We start from the raw sequence: 18,169 nt of genomic DNA, 5'->3' as shown, positions 1-18,169 counted from the left end.
CTCAGATTTTGTGGCACATGAGAGATGGGGTGGAACTCTGATTGGTTGGGTGGTGGCCAGTGCATTGCCCAAAAGTCCATATTCTGGAAGGACACCGGTAATGATTGGAACCTACTCGAGTGGGATGATTTCCAGAGAACTAAAGAAAGCAGAGTTGGATCCTGGACGCTAAAGGAAGAATAACCTTTGTGCTTTGTAAATGTTTGCTAGATGAACGAGGATGGAGATTTGTTCCATAATCTACCATTTTGTATTGTAATTTTGATTTATTCAGCTGAAACACCAGATTTCATACACCAGGTCTAGATGTAGTACAGCTTCTACAGAATGCCTCAATCAATTTTAATTTCAGAATGCATAAAATACACAATATATGGAATATTCTCTGATGAATATCGCTCTGACGATGAGTTATCCAGACTCAAAAATAGCTCTGCCCTCAAATTCTATCAGACCTGCTGAGATTTTCCAGCATTTTCTGTTTTTGATACAGAATATTAAAGTGTTCATGAAGTTAGGGGTTTGTTTCACTGTTCATATGCAGTTGATCAACATAAACAAAATCATGGAATTAAAAACATTCATTCAATGTGAATCTCTGGCTTTCACATGCCATGTACATCAACACTACCAAGTGTTCTACCATCTAATGGTATCTTCTTCTTTGTACCTCATGTATCTACCTTATCAATGACTACATCTTCATTTAATCTGAAAGAAAATGATTTGTTCAGGACATTTTCTTCATTTCACCATGATAGATCCTCAGTGGAATACACTGCAGTTGACATTGGTGGGGAGGGTCCAAGTGGTGAAAATGAATTTTCTGCCGAGGTTCTTGTTTATTTTTCAGGCTCTCCTGATCGTAATACCAAAGACCTTTTCTCAGAAATTGGACACGATCATTTTGGGCTTTGTGTGGGCGGGGAAGGTGCTACCCTGCTACAGACGCAGAGGGGATTGGCGTTGCCGAATCTGCTTCATTATTATTGGGCGGTGAATGGTGGGAAAGAGAAGAGCAGAATGGATTAAGATGGAGGAGGAATCTTGTAAGGGGTCCAGTATCAGGGCTATGGTGACAGTAGCGCTGCCAATGCCTCTGAGTAGGTATTCAGGGAGCTTGGTGGTGCAATCTACTGTGGAATCAGTTGAGGAGGCATTTTAGGGTGGAAGGGACTTTGGTGTTAATGCTGCTGTGTGAGAATCGTGGGTTTGAGCCAGTGGGGTGGGGGTGGATAGTGTATACAGGAGGTGGAGGGAAGTGGGGCTGGTCAAGGTGAGGGATCTGTATTTGGAGGAAGGGTTCGCCAGTCTGAAGGAGCTAGGGGAAAGGGTAGAGCTGCCCAGGGAGTGTGAGTTCAGGTTTCTGCAGGTAAGGGACTTCGAGCGAAAGGCCTGGAGGGGGTTCCCCTAGGTTGCCGGGATACACCCTGCTGGAGCGACTGTTGCTTCTGGGTGTGGAAGGGGAGGGAAGAATTGGGGACATATACAAGTGCCTGGGAGAGCGGGGAGGCGAGTGAGTGGTGAAGATCGAGGAGAAATGGAAGGGGAGTTCAGAGGGGAGATCAATTGGGGAGCATGGAGTGAGACACTGCGTAGGGTAAACGGGATCTCCTCCTGGGCAAGGATGAGTCTGATACACTTTGAGGTGGTGCACAGAGTGCATATGACTTGGGCGAGAATGAGCGTGTTCTTCCAGGGGATGAGTTTGGGAGGTGTTGGTGGGGGCCAGCAAATCATGCGCACGTGTTTTGGGGTTGCGAAAAATTGGGAAGATTCTGGGTGGGAGTATTCGTGGTCTTAGCCAGGACAGTGGAGGAGGAGGTGGACAAGGACCCTTTGATGGCGATATTTGGGGTTTCAGAGAAGCTGGAGCTCATGGAGGAGGAAGGCCGATATTGTGGCCTCCGCCTCTCTGATTGCATGGCGGCGAATTTTACTGGCATGGCGGTCGGCATCGTCACCAGGGGTAGCGGCTTGGTTGGGTGATGTGTATGACTTCCTGCGGTTGGAGAAGATAAAGTATAAGTTAAGGAGCTCTGCAGAGGGGAATGCTTGTGACCGTGTTTGAGGAGCTGTTAATCGTGGGCGGAGGTGGGGGGTGAAAAAGGGGGGGAAAGGTGTACTGTATAGTTGATTGCTGGGAGTCTGTTTCCTGGGGTGTTTATTTGTTGTAACCTGTTTTGATACATATTTGCAATAAAATATATTTTTAAAAAAGATAGATCCTCATTGACTTTATTGTATTGGTCTCACTTCAATAATGTTCCCTCAACTGATCCAGCTCATCCAGCAAGCCTCAAGATTATCCTCAAATTTGGATACCCCTTACCACTGATAATTCATGGTGAAGCCCAACTTGAACAATGAGTGCAATGATTAGCATAGACACGAAACCTCACTATTTGTTCCCTTGTTGGTTGTCTTCTTTGCCTATGCAAATAAGTTCTCAAAGTCTGCATAAAACACCAAAATCATACAGTTGGCCTGAGTGCTCACAACTGATGCCCTGGTCTCCCATTATAGAATCATAAAAGAATCATAGAATCTTCACAGTGCAGAAGGAGGCCATTCGGCCCATCAAGTCTGCCCGACCCTCCAAAAGAGCACTCTACCCAGGTCCAGTCCCCCATGCACGTCATTCTATCCCTGCAACCCCTTAACCTCACCTGAACATCCCTGGACACTAAGAAGCAATTTAGCATGGCCAATCTGACTAACCCATACATCTTTGGGTTGGGGGAGGAGACCAGAACAGCGAAGGAAACACACGCAGACATGGGGAAGAACATGCTAACTCCACACAGTCACCCAAGGCCATAATCGAACAATCGAACTGTTGCTGTGAGGCAGCAGTGCTAACCACTACGCCTCTATCTCACACCATCTTGGAACTGAATCTTTTTCACCAGCATCACTTTCCTAAGGCTGTAGAATATAGAATACACCAGAGGAAGGAGGCCATTCAGCCCATTGTGCTTGTTGTGGTGGTTCTTCAAAAGACAATCCAATTAGTCCCGTTCTCCTGCCTCTAATAGCCCTGCAAAATATTCCACTCCAAGTTTTTATCCAATATCTTTTGAAAAGTAGTTTGAATCTACTTTCACCATCCTTTCAGGCAGTGTATTCCAGAACATAACTACTTGCTGAGTAAAGTACTTTGTCTATGACTTGCTATTAGTTCTTTTTCTATTTTCCACTTACTCTGAGTGTGCACAATGTTGTATGTTAGTTTATCTAGCTTCGGAATGATTATTGAAACGTTGGTATGTTCAAACAACAACTGATTTATTTTATACAACTGAGCTATATACTGATCCATGACTAGTTGTTTCACAGCTGAAGCCATGAACATTCTCCCTAGTCATATGCTCTCTTATGTCATCGTTATAGGAGGTGCTATTTATAAAGTCTCACACATTGACCCTTACTAACACTAATACTACCTTTCCTCCATGTCTTAGTCCATATTTTCCACATTCATATTTACATACTACTCCACCTCCCATCAAGTCTCTGATATCACAGATTCAATCTGTCAGAAGGCCTCACAACTCTCCCTGATTTGTGTTCTTGTCAGTAATTTCTCTTTGAACTCCTTTTTCTTGACTTGGATCATCTTCGTTGAGAGTTTAAGTTTCTGGTTATTCACTAATTTCAATCTCTGGTTCTTCCAAATGTATGATTGATTGTCATCTTTGAGGAATAGAAATAAGATTCCTCCAGTTTTTACTTATTTTGTACATACTTCAGAAGGTATTATAAGATCTCTGCAGATTACTAACTCTGTACTATTCCTCCTTCTTTCCCTTGGTCCAACTTCTGGATCTGGATACTTTCCTTGATCACGTTTCTAGTATTGAATAGAATGTAGTATAGACTCCCTACAGTGCAGGATGCCATTCGACCCATCGGGTCTGCACCGACACTTCGTAAGAGCACTCTACCCATGTCCACTCACCCATCCACTCTGCCCTATCCCCGTAACCTACTTTGCACATCCCTGGACATTAAGCGGCAATTTAGTATGGCCAATCCACCTAACCTGCACATCTTTGGACTGTGGGAGGAAGCCGGAGAACCTGGAGAAAACCCACGCAGACGTGGGAGAACATATAAACTCTACACAGTGGCTCAAGGCTGGAATTGAACCCAGGTCTCTGGTGCTGTGAGGCAGCAGTGCCTCAACTGTGCCTTCCCATGATCAATTTCCCTCTATCTTTATTTGACTTTACAGGTTCATCGGTCTCTTTGCATTTCACATGCTCCCTCTCTCGCTTTTTGAGTTCGCCCTCTTTCATGTGTTTGTTTTTTCTGTCCTTTTTTGAAGTGATGGCTCCTTGCAGTCTCTCGTTCTTGAACTCTCGGTAGTTCTGGAATTCTAGCCCTGGAAGATTTGGGTAGGATGGGAAGCTGTGTAGGAGTCATCTGATGAATGTTTTAGTTTCCTTCATAATCCAGCAGACCAGGTTCATCAATAACTTTACTTCCTTTCCACATTGAAAAGATAGACATTTAAAAAAAAAATTTAGAGCACCATTTTGTTTTCCACTGAAGGGGCAATTTAATAATAATATTTATTATTGTCACAAGTAGGCTTACATTAACACTTGTAGCCACCTGGGGTGGCCACTGCCCAACACAAAATGGAAGATTACAAAGCATGCAGGGAAAATGGACATGTTGCAAAAGCAAGCAGCTTGCAAAAGCGCTTGTGTATTCTGACTGCTGCAGAAACCAGACAGCACTGTGAAAAAAAAGTTAGCATACTAATGAGGCGATACCCAGTGATTCCCAAGTACAATGGAAACAAGTTAACTCAAATCGCTACAGTGAATAGAAGGTCAGACTTCTCGGCGCCAAGAGAAGTCCAAAACAATAAGCCCCAAGAACCGCCCAGTGATCGAGGGACTGCCCCGTTATTGGGGAAATTCAAATCAATCGATTGGGAAGAGACCCAATCGATTGCGAGTGTATAGAGGGTCCACCCAGGTGGGCGCGAGACCCTGGGAGAGGTATAAGACAGAGACCCCGACCCCAGCTCTCTCTCTGCCGGCCCTCCCAACAAGAACACCTTTGTAGCAGCTCTCGAACTTGACCACAGAGAGGAGAGGCCTGGCCAGCAGCTGCCATCAAGTAAGTGTCACACAACGCACGCTACGAGAGTAGATACTCCTGACCCCTTTAGTCCACACCGACTGGAAGCCTGCGGATCCAGGACAAAGCTAGAGGCAGTTGTTCCCTGATCCGGCAGTTCCCTTATTCCAGATAAGTATTGGCCTGTTAGTGGTAGGATTAGCCTAGTCTTGTAGATTTATATGCATAATTAGTAGATAACTATTATAATAAATGTGTCTTGCTTTAACTTACTAACTGGTGTATGGAGTTATTGGTCTGAGCTTGAACTTGAAACTTGTGGCGGTATCTTAACGATACCTGGCAACTCTAGAGCTAAGGAACGAAACAGAGCCAAATTGAGTGTAAAGCACACTCACCCAGAACGAGCAACACACTACAATGAAGTTACTGTGAAAATCCCCAAGTCGCCACACTCCAGCACCTGCTCGGGTACACTGAGGGAAAATTCAGAATGTCCAATTCACCGAATAGCATGTCTTTCAGGACATGTGGGAGGAAACCGGAGCACCCAGAGGAAACTTGCGCAGACATGGGGAGAACATGCAGACTCCACAGTGACCCAAGCTGGGAATTGAACCTCAGACCCTGACACTGTGCATCAACAGTGCTAACCACTGTGCTATCATGCCACCCAATTTAGCATAGCCAATTCACCTACCTTGCACATCTTTTTAGGTTGTGGGGTAAGACCCAGGCAGACACAGGAGAATGTGCAAATTCCACACCAACAGTGACCTGGGGCCTGGATCAAACCCAGGTCCTCGGCACCTTGAGACTAGTAGTGCTAGCCACTGCGCCATGGTGCTTTGAAAAGGCAGACATTGTGTGGCTTGGGTCCATGTCTAGTTTTTGACTTCTTTGATTGCTAAAACCCTTGATGACCACTTGTGGGTGGATAGGTGGAGATGTACTTTGCAGAAGGTCACCATTATTGGATGAATGTAGTATTTAGAATTTAGAATGTAGAATGAGTATTCTTTTTTTTAAAATAATTTTTATTGAAGAGATTTTTTACATGAAAATATTTACCCCCCCTAACCATAGACTATTACAAAATATTCCCTCTTAACAAATATCCCCCCCCCCGCCCGACCCCCCGCGCGCGCTGTCCCTCCCCCCTCCCCCCCCCAAAAACAAACAAAGCAACAATTAACATCAAACATGAACTGCGAACAAATTTGCCCGCATTACAACCTTAAATAACCCACCACACCCGTTGTTGCCACCCCCCCCTCCCCCCGGGTTGCTGCTGCTGCGACCTCTGCACCCTATCTTTGAGCCAAAAAGTCGAGGAAAGGCTGCCACCGCCTGAAGAACCCTTGTACCGACCCTCTCAGGGCGAATTTGACCCTTTCCAACTGGATAAAGCTTGCCATGTCATTAATCCAAGTTTCCACGCTTGGAGGCCTCGCGTCCTTCCACTGTATCAGTATCCTTCTTCGCGCAACTAGGGACGCAAAGGCTAGTACTCCGGCCTCTCTCGCCTCCTGTACCCCCGGCTCCACTCCAACCCCAAAAATCGCTAGTCCCCATCCTGGTTTGACCCTGGATCCCACCACCCTCGACACCGTCCTTGCCACCCCCTTCCAGAACTCCTCCAGTGCCGGACATGCCCAAAACATATGGACATGGTTCGCTGGACTTCCCGAACACCTGACACATCTGTCCTCACCCCCAAAGAACCGACTCATCCTTGTCCCCGTCATATGGGCTCTATGTAGCACCTTAAATTGAATGAGGCTAAGCCTCGCACACGAGGAGGAGGAATTAACCCTCTCCAGGGCATCAGCCCATGTCCCATCCTCTATCTGCTCTCCCAGCTCCCCCTCCCACTTGGCTTTCAGCTCCTCTACTGATGCCTCCTCAGCCTCCTGCATTACTTTGTATATGTCCGATATCCTCCCCCCTCCGACCCAGACCCCCGAGAGCACCCTATCGCTCGCCCCCCTGCTGGGGAGCAAGGGGAACCCTTCCACCTGGCGTCTAGCAAATGCCTTCACCTGCAAATGTCTAAACACGTTTCCCGGGGGGAGCCCGAATTTCTCCTCCAGCTCTCTCAGGCTCGCAAACCTCCCATCTACAAACAGATCCTTCAACTGCCTGATGCCCACCCTGTGCCAGCTCTGGAATCCCCCGTCCATGTTCCCCGGGATGAATCTATGGTTCCCTCTTAATGGTGCCTCCATCAGACCTCCCACTTCCCCCCTGTGTCGCCTCCACTGCCCCCAGATCTTGAGGGTGGCCGCCACCACCGGGCTCGTGGTGTACCTCGTGGGAGGGAGCGGCCATGGCGCCGTTACTAGGGCCCCCAGGCTTATGTTGCCACAGGACGCCCTCTCCATTCGTTTCCAAGCTGCCCCCTCCCCTTCCATCATCCACCTGCGCACCATCGATACATTAGCCGCCCAGTAATACCCCGAAAGGTTGGGTAATGCCAGCCCTCCACTCTCCCTACTCCGCTCCAAGAAGACCCTCCTCACCCTTGGGGTGCCGTGCGCCCACACGTAGCTCATGATGCTGCTCGTCACCTTTTTGAAGAAGGCCCTAGGGAGGAAGATGGGCAAGCACTGAAATAAAAACAAAAACCTCGGGAGGACCGTCATTTTAACGGACTGCACTCTGCCCGCCAGCGACAGCGGCACCATGTCCCACCTTTTAAATTCCTCCTCCATCTGTTCCACCAGCCTAGAGAAGTTCAACTTGTGGAGAGTCCCCCAGTTCCTTGCCACCTGCACCCCAAAATATCTAAAACTCTTTCCTGCTCTCTTCAACGGGAGTCTCCCGATTCCCTCTTCCTGGTCCCCTGGGTGTATCACAAATACCTCACTCTTACCCAAGTTTAGCTTGTACCCCGAAAAGTCCCCGAATTCTGCTAGCAGTTCCATCACCTCCGGCATTCCCCCTTCTGGGTCTGCCACGTATAGCAGCAGGTCGTCCGCGTATAGCGATACCCGGTGCTCCTCCCCGCCCCTTGTCAGCCCTCTCCACCCCCCTGAGCCCCTCAGTGCCATCGCCAACGGTTCAATTGCCAGTGCGAAGAGCAGGGGGGACAAGGGGCACCCCTGTCTGGTCCCCCGGTGGAGCCCAAAATACTCCGATCTCCTACCATTCGTCACTACACTTGCCGTCGGGGCCGAATAGAGCAGCTTCACCCATTTAATAAATCCCTCCCCAAATCCAAACCGTTCCAGCGTCTCCCACAGGTACTTCCACTCCACCCTATCAAATGCTTTCTCCGCGTCCAATGCCACCACTATCTCCGCCTCCCCCTCCACTGCCGGCATCATGATGACGTTTAGCAGTCTCCGCACGTTCGTATTAAGCTGCCGCCCTTTCACAAAACCCGTCTGGTCCTCGTGTATCACCCCTGGCACACAATCCTCTATCCTGGTAGCCAGGATCTTTGCCAGCAGCTTGGCGTCCACATTCAGGAGCGAGATAGGCCTATATGACCCACACTGCACGGGGTCCTTGTCCCGCTTCAAGATCAGAGAGATCAGTGCCTGCGACATTGTCGGGGGCAGAGCCCCCCCCTCCCATGCCTCGTTGAAGGCTCGCACCAGCACAGGGCCCACCAGATCCGCATATTTTTTGTAAAATTCCACTGGGAACCCGTCTGGCCCCGGCGCCTTCCCCGACTGCATATGCCCAATCCCCTTGACTAGCTCCTCTAACCCTATCTGCGCCCCCAGCCCCTCTACCAGCTCCTCTTGGACCTTGGGGAACCTCAGTTTGTTCAAGAAGCCCTCCATCCCCCCTCCCCTCGTCGGCAGCTCTGACCGATACAGCTCCTTATAGAAGTCTCTGAAAACCCCATTTACTTCTGGCCCCTTCTGCACTATGTTCCCACCCCTCTCCCTCACTCCCCCAATTTCTCTAGCCGCATCCCGCTTGCGGAGCTGATGCGCCAACATCCTACTCGCCTTCTCCCCATACTCATAAATCGCGCCCTGCGCCCTTCTCCACTGTGTCTCCGCCTTTCTGGTGGTCAACAGGTCAAACTTAGCCTGCAAACTACGCCGTTCCCCCAGCAGCCCCTCCTCTGGTGCCTCCGCATATTTCCTATCCACGTCCAGAAGCTCCCCCACCAGCCTCTCCCTCTCCTGTCTCTCCCTCCTTTCCCTATGTGCCCGTATGGAGATCAGCTCCCCCCGGATCACCGCCTTCAGGGCCTCCCATACCATCCCCACCTGCACCTCCCCCATGTCATTAATGTCCAGATATCTTTCAATGCTCTTCCGGACCCTCTTATACACCTCCTCATCCGCCAGCAACCCCACATCCAGGCGCCACAGCGGACGCTGGTCTCGCACCTCTCCCATTTCCAAATCTACCCAGTGTGGCGCGTGGTCTGAGACCGCTATGGCCGAGTACTCCACTTCCCGTACTTTCGGGATCAGTCCCCTACTCAATACAAAAAAGTCAATTCTAGAATAGACTCTGTGGACATGGGAGAAAAAGGAATACTCCCTCGCCCTCGGCCTCCCAAACCTCCAGGGGTCCACCCCTCCCATCTGCTCCATAAACCCCTTTAACACTTCTGCCGCTGCCGGCCTCCTACTCGTCCTTGAACTCGATCTGTCCAACACGGGGTCCAGCACTGTGTTGAAGTCCCCCCCCATGATCAGGCCCCCTGCCTCCAGGTCCGGAATGAGGCCCAGTAGGCGCCTCATGAAGCCAGCGTCGTCCCAGTTCGGGGCATACACGTTAACCATCACCACTTTCTCCCCCTGCAGCCTACCCTTCACCATGACATATCTACCCTCTTTATCCGCTACCACCTCCGCCGCCACGAACGACACCCTCTTCCCTACCAGGATCGCCACCCCTCGGTTCTTTACGTCCAGTCCTGAGTGGAACACCTGTCCCACCCACCCCCTTCTCAGGCGGACCTGGTCCGCCACCTTCAAATGGGTCTCTTGTAGCATTGCTACATCCGCCTTCAGCCCCTTCAAATGCGAGATTACTCTCGTTCTCTTGACCGGCCCATTCAGCCCCCTCACATTCCAAGTGATCAGCCGGGTCGAAGGGCAGCCCGCCCCTTTCCCCCGCCGACTAGCCATATCCTGTCACCTGCTCGCCCCGAGTCAGCCCTCCCTTTCTGACCCGCTCCCCATGGCGATGGCGCCCCCCCCCCCACCCCTCCAGTCCTCAACTTCTCCTCCCTGGCCTTTTCAGCAGCAACCCGGTGGCCCCCCCTTCCCCCCTCCCCCTCCCCCCCCCCCCCATCCCCCTCCCCCCCCAGGCTAGGACCCTTCCTAGCCGCGATGCACCCTCCATAGTACTTCCGTAAGTCAGCTGGTTTACGCTGACCCGGCTGCCCCTGCCACACTCCGGCTCCTCCCAGCATGGGGGACGTCCCCCCCCTTACCACCCCTCCTTGACCCCGCTCCAGCGCGGGAAAGGGAGCCATTGCTGACCACGCCCCTTACTCCCACCCCCCTCCCTCCTCTGCCCCGTGCGCGGGAAACCAGAGGAAAGCCCGCGCTTTCGCCCTGCCCCTCCCCGCCCCTCCATCTTCAGTTCCACCCCCGTCCCCGATCTCACACCGATAAATACAAAACAACCAAAAACCCCACAAGAAACACATACCCCCGGCACTCCCCCCCCCATCCCGCCCTCCCAACATAACATTATAAATAACAGGAAAAAGAGAGAAAAAACTGGTATAGAGAACAAAAAGGGTCCAAAAATACGGCCAAGTGAAAATCCAACCAAAAGAAAGCCACGTGTCCAGCTTAAAGTACCAGAGCGGCAACGACCGCCAAGTATCCCCTGGCTCTAGTTCGAGTCCAGCTTTTCTTCCTGGACAAAGGCCCACGCCTCCTCCGGGGACTAGAAATAGTGGTGCTGGTCCTTGTAGGTCACCCACAAGCGCGCTGGCTGCAGCATCCCGAATCTGATTCTCTTGGCATGCAGCACCGCCTTCGTCCGGTTGAACCGGGCCCGCCGCTTTGCCACCTCCGCACTCCAGTCCTGAAAGATCCTCACCGTCGAGTTCTCCCATTTGCTGCTCCTCTCTCTCTTGGCCCACCTCAGCACCCTCTCCCGGTCACTGAATCGCTGGAACCGAACCAGCACCACCCTCGGGGGTTCGTTCGCTCTTGGCTTCCTGGCCATTACTCTGTAGGCCTCCTCCAATTCCAGGGGCGAAGGGACGGCCCCTGCCCCCATCAGTGAGCCCAGCATTTCTGCCACATACCCCTGGAGGTCCGACCCCTCCAGCCCTTCTGCCAGGCCCAGGATCCTCAGGTTTATCCGCCTCATGCGGGTATCCATCTCCTCCAATCGGTTTTGCCATCTCAGGTGGAGTGCCTCGTGCACCTCCACCTTTCCCACGAGGACCGTGGCCTCCTCCTCCCTCACAGTCATCTCCTGCTGCAGCTCCCGAATTGACGCCTCTTGGGTCGCCTGTGCCCCCATCAGCCTGGTGGTCGTCGCGTTCATCGACTCCAGCAGCTCCACTTTCAGCTCCGTGAAGAAGCGCAGGAGAACGGCCTGCTGCTCCTCCGCCCATTTCCTCCAGTCCTCGGGTGCGCCGCCGGCCGCCATTTTGGATTTCTTCCCCCGCTTTTTTCGGGGAGCTGCTGCCGCTTTTTTTCCTGCCCCACTTCGGGTGACGACCATAAATTTTTCGGGGTTCTCCTCTGGGAACCTTCCCCCACCGGGAATTGCCGTTCCAGCGCCGTTAGGGGCCCTCCAATCGGCCCGAAAACACCTTCCTAACAGGAGCAGCCAAACGTGCGACTTAGCTGGTCATAGCCGCAACCGGAAGTCGTAGAATGAGTATTCTATTGCCAGATTTTCATCTTTCACTACAAGCACTGCTTAAATGTTTTCACTGCATATTTGTTGTGTGAATGGAATTATCCCCTCCTATATCATCATCCTGGCTGGTTGCATTTACAGTTTTACACATTTAAATGCCAATACTATATGGTCAGGCATTGACATTTCCAGTCTCTCCGACTCATTAACTCTCCGACACCTATGAATGCTGCTTTTGTCTGCCACTGCTCAGTTCCTTGGGTTGTTGCGTTCAAACTAAATAACCAATCTTAAGGCAGGAAATTTGGCACGATCTATGTTTGAAGCTGACCATATTTTTTCAAAGTGTTGGTTCTGGTGAGAAAATCGACAAGAATACCACCCACTCACCGAATATTGAGCCTTTTTAACATCCCCCCCACGTGATTCACACCATGCTCATGGCAACTTGTCTGATTTGCTCGCCACTAGGAAAACTAATTCTCTGCAATCAATGGGACACTCCTTTTAAATGCCTCCCCAGCATTCTCTTACGCTTGTCCCAAGTCTAGTCGCGGGATGGCTGCCAGGAAGATTATTCAGAGTCAGCCCACACCAAACTCCTGAATGATGTGGTGCAGAGTTGTGCACCTTCTACCCGCAGACTTCCATCAAGGTCACCAACCCCACTTGAGAAGAAGTGGCCGCAATAGTGAGTGCCAGCTCACCAAATAAGAGGATGGAGCAACAGTGCTAGAAGATGAATAATCTTTGTGCGGACAGACCAAGTATGCCTCCTGATGGAACACTGCCGCACCCCTTCATAGTGATCTCTCACCCAGTCACCTCACAGATTGCCTACACTTCTCATAATAATAATCTTTTTATAATCTTTATTGTCACAAGTAGGCTTACATTAACACTGCATTGAATATACTATGAAAATTCCCTAGTCGCCACATTCCAGCACCTGTTTGGGTACAGAGGGCGGAGTCAGAATGTACAATCCAGCTAACAAGCACATCTTTCGGGATTTGTGGGAGGAAACCCAAGCACACGGGGAGAATGTGCATACTCCGCACAGTGACCCAAGCGGGAATCGAACCTGGGAACCTGGTGCTCTGAAGCAACAGTGCTAACCACTTTATTACCGTGCTGCCCATGGCACCCCCCCCCCCCCCCCCCCACATTCCCTCATGTGCTCCTATACCCACTCACGTTCCATGTATGCCAAACTTCATCACCATCCGACCTGGCAGAACTCCTGTCTACAGTCTCCCATCTGTCACATTGCAGGACAAATTTGAGAACAAACTGCAATGAGGATTCCTGACAATACCCTGACCTTCAGCTCTCTCAGCATCTGGGACATGCATCCATGCTCTTCCCCTTATGTGAATGCCTTTCCACTAAGGCTCACTCCATTCCACCCGTCACACAATAGCCACTTCCCCCAGTTGTCCCTCTCAATACCACCGGAATGAAACCTTTTGACCCTTGTGAGTCTCAGCAGTCCCTAACACCTACCCACTTCCAAACATGGTATTTCGGTACTCCAGTGCATTCAATAGACTGGGGGCGGTATTCTCCGCTCCCGATAAAAATTGGGATGGCCGTCGTGAAATCGGCCGAGGTTCACGACGGCCTCTGGGCCCGCTCCCCGCACCTAATTCACCCCCACCCGGGGGGCAAGGAGCGGGCCTCCGTCTTTCCCGGCCGAGACCTTGTTGTGCCGGAAATGACGCGCAAAACGGCGCATTGTGAGGTCATCCGCGCATGCACGGGTTGCCAGTTCCAACCCGCGCATGCGTGGATGACTTCACCGCGCAGACGGCGCGAACCACGCATGCGTGGTGGCCGTCTTTCTCCTCAGCCGCCCGGCAAGACGTGGTGGCTTGATCTTGCCAGTAAGAAGTCTTACAACACCAGGTTAAAGTCCAACAGGTTTGTTTCAAACACGAGCTTTCGGAGCACGGCTCCTTCTTCAGGTGAAGAAGGAGCCTTCTTCACCTGAAGAAGGAGCCGTGCTCCGAAAGCTCGTGTTTGAAACAAACCTGTTGGACTTTAACCTGGTGTTGTAAGACTTCTTACTGTGCTCACCCCAGTCCAACGCCGGCATCTCCACATCTTGATCTTGCCAGGCAGCGGAGGGGAACGAGTGCGTCTGTTTTGGACGCTGGCCCGAGAATCGCTGGGGTTGCCAGGGTCAGGGAGCTTATCAGTCAACTATTTTCTTCTGTGGCAGATGAGGCACATCTGATATGTGTGAAGACTACAATTAGCATGTCAACTTCATCCTTCGAGGGTAGCCTCATTCCTCAGCTCACATGGGCTGCAGATTAAACAAGCCTTCCAACTGGAACAGCCAGCCACCCAGAAACTAATCCCGGACAGTCTGACCTCCATAACCAGTGACTTTGGACTTCCATACAGGTTATGTCGTCTAGATTCAGTGCTGCCTGAGCATGGGGGGGTCATTCTCACTGCAGCTGTGTTCCCCACCCCCCCCGGTGTGAGGGTCTTCAGGCCTCATGAGACTGGAAAGCACCAGTTCTTAGAGTCCCTTACTCTGCCATGCAGGGTATGTCATGGAACCTCACCCAAGAACCTTTGTTACCCCTAGTACTCACCCTATGGATTCACCTGCTCTCACTGACTTTCCAGCTGCCACACAAAGGGCAATCCCTCAGCTCTGATAGCAGCACCACAAGCCCAGTGAGGACGACATGGGAAGCACTGCCTGCATACCAGATCCCTTTACACCTATAGGCTCACAGGCATGAGGGGCTGCTAAGACCTGCAAGTGACCACAACCCCCCCCCCCCCCCAGTGACTGGTACCATGCATGGTAATGGCAACCTGAGAACTCACCTCAGATATCCCCTTTGGAGGGGGGGGGGGTCACTAGAATCTCCATTTTATACATGGGTTGTAAATTGCACCATGTTCAATAAGTGGGGAAGTTCTGGAGGGAGGGCTCGCTATTGATTGATAATATTATATTAATATGAGGTTCTAGGCCTTCCACGGCAGATTTCTCATCACACCACCAGCAAGGGGCCTGGAAAATCAGAAATTGCGATCTTGCTGGACAGAAATGCATTTTTCAATTCTCGCCAGATTTTACATCCACGCTGCCATTTTGAGCGAACACAGGCTCAAAATTGTCCTCTATGACATAGGCAATGCTGGTTTGAATACGCGAAAATATTATTGAAAGTCAGATAGATCCCTGTTTTAATAGGTGTACAATTTACAAAACTTACAGATTATGATCACACAGATATTTACCAATAAATTCAAATCATGTCATCTGTTGTATAGTGATGTTTTTGAGGCTTTTAAAAATTGTGATAAATAATACTGCTTTAATTGTATTTTGCCACTGTGCACATTTTAATTAATATGTTAAAGAAAAGTACAAACCATTCGAAACTGAGAAGTGCTTTGTTTATTAAGTGTTAAGTAATTCAGTGAAATGATCAGTTTGTATTTCCATTCAAATATATAGCAAAATAAATAATTGAATAATGGCTGTGTATTAAATAGGATGACTAAAAACGTTTTAATGGTATGATACATATTAAGACAATACAACTGTATGGAGATGTATGCCAAACTATCTCACACTTAATTGCAATTATCTATGTTTATAACAATCATTAAAAAAAACAATAAATGTTCATTTTGCCAATTTAAAATTGAAATAAACAGAAGATATATATATATATATATATAATATAAATAAACAAGCCTGTGTGAAATTATATCGAAATAGTTACATAATCTTAGGTTTTAATATTCCAAATGAAACTGTGGACATTAATATTATGGGGCTGTTTAGCACACTGGGCTAAATCGCTGGCTTTTAAAGCAGACCAAGGCAGGCCAGCAGCATGGTTCAATTCCCATACCAGCCTCCCCGAACAGGTGCTGGAATGTGGCGACTAGGGGCTTTTCACAGTAACTTCATTGAAGCCTACTTGTGACAATAAGCGATTTTAATTTTATATGCATTCTTATATGCATGGATTACAATGACACAACAGACCTAATATACAGATATTATAAAACATGTCACAAATGTTTCACATTCCAAATATCAATTTTCCTCTGTGACAATTTTCATCAACACAGACGTCAAATTATGTCTTAAAGTAACACCACATTGCAAGGAAAATACAAAATCAAAATTACAGAAATGAGTGGACTATTAAGAAGGACAAAGCTGGACAATGATTTGTATTAAATGTGAAATATGGAAACATAATAAATGTTTAGTAAAGGCTTAGTAAAGGATTTGGACATGTTCGTAGACCATTTGGCGTATCCAGTCAGTCTAAGCCTATAAACATGGCTAGTTGCATTGTAAGAGTCCTTCCTATTTATTTCCTCTTTCTTTTATTTTGCTGTTATCATTTTGATCCATGGATGATTAATTGATATGTATCTTCAAGTCAAGCAGCACAGGGAATGAGGAATTCAGAAGTTACAGGAGGGAACACCCTGCTAGTCTCTGCTAGATGGAACAGGAGCTTCAGACTTTCGACACCAAAGTGAGAGAGATGGGGTGGGACTTTGATTTCCGGCCAACGAATTGATCAAAAGGCCGTACTCTGCCTGGTAACAGGTGGATCCTATCCCAGTGGGATGGTTCTCAGAGACCTGAAGGTTGAGTTCTAGACACACAAAGACAAGGACCTACTCTCTCTCCTCTGTGTTTCTCCGGAAAGGCCGTGTGTGCTGCATTTCTGAAGCTGCAGAGAACCTGAATTAATTAATCTGCAGGGAGACCATACAGGTGCAAAGACAATAACCTGGTCTCTCTCTTTAGAAAGGCTGAGTGTGCTGTATTTCTGAAACTACATAGACCTGAAAGGAACTACAGTAATGCCTCAAACTGAAAGCAAAGTTTGAAGAGGAATAAGGTGCTGGAAACAACTATTTGAAACCACAGAACAGAATTCCTACAGTGCAGAAGGTGGTCATTTGGCTCATTGAGTCTGCACCAGCCCTCTGAAAGAACACCCTACCTAGTCCCACTCCCCTGCCATGTTTCTGTAATGCTACCTAATCTGCACATCCCTGGACACCAAGGGGCAATTTAGCATGGCGAATCCATCTAACATGTACATTTTTGGATTGTGGGAGGAAACCCACACAGACTGGGGAAAACATGTAACATCCACAAAGACAGTCACCCAAGGCTGGAATTGAACTGGGGTCCCTGGTGCTGTGAGGCAGCAGTGCTAACTACTGCTCCACCCAAACAAAAGCTTTTTCCTTTTACTTATGATTTTACCCATTTCTTCCCCTCTGTGCCATCTGTCTTGTGTGTGTGTGAGAGAGAGAGCGAGAGCGAGAGCGAGAGCGAGGGCGAGAGCGAGGGCGAGAGCGAGGGCGAGGGCGAGGGCGAGGGCGAGGGCTATATATATATATATATATATATATATATATATAGGTGGAGGAGCAAGTAGAAATTAGATAACAGTTAACCAGTTGTATTTGCTGCATATTTCATTATAGTTTTTGTTATAAATAAACAGTAATTGTGTTCACATTTACAAATTTGGTGACTAAGTATTGAGCAGTCAAGAGCCAGATACTTTGGGTATTTTTCTACGAATTATTGGTTAATTGGTTAAACTTGGGGTCAATTGGGGCTAGGATTGACCACGCACTAGCTAGTGGGTGGTCAATTCCAGCCCCACAAAATTCCAAAGTGTATTTTATTATAAACTGTTATTCAAATGGTTGTAAATTCAAACCTTTGTAACAACTAGGATTATAGAACCAAATGGGTGAGATTTTTTAGTGAAGAGAGACTATGAATGCCTCCATTGAAGAAAATAAGGTGGTTCAGATGTTTGAAATTATGAGTGGCATGGATACAAGAAAATTATTTAAGAACATACTTACATTAGAATTTAACATTAGTGTGCACCAGTGCCAAAATTAGGAGTGTATATTTGGGATTAAATGCCCAGTCATAATTCTTGAGACAGTGAGTCTCGCATTGCTTCTGTTTGACATTAAACGGAGGTCAATCAAATGCAGCGTTAAACCAAATTTATTTAAAAGTGCTTTGTCCCTTGAATCTGTTGGACACTTTTTACGCGCAACCTGCAATTAATTTAAAGATAAAAACAGAAAAGTCAGCGAAAACTAAGCCAGTCTAGCATCATCTGTGGGGTGAGAAAGAGTTAACATTTCGAGTCCAAATATGACTTCTTCGGAAATGCATTATTTTAAAGGATGTTTACAGTTAAAATGTTCTCATTGG

This window comes from Scyliorhinus canicula, chromosome 1, assembly GCF_902713615.1.
Source record: "Scyliorhinus canicula chromosome 1, sScyCan1.1, whole genome shotgun sequence".
Lineage (NCBI taxonomy): Eukaryota > Metazoa > Chordata > Chondrichthyes > Carcharhiniformes > Scyliorhinidae > Scyliorhinus > Scyliorhinus canicula.
This window is presented reverse-complemented; position numbering follows the sequence as displayed.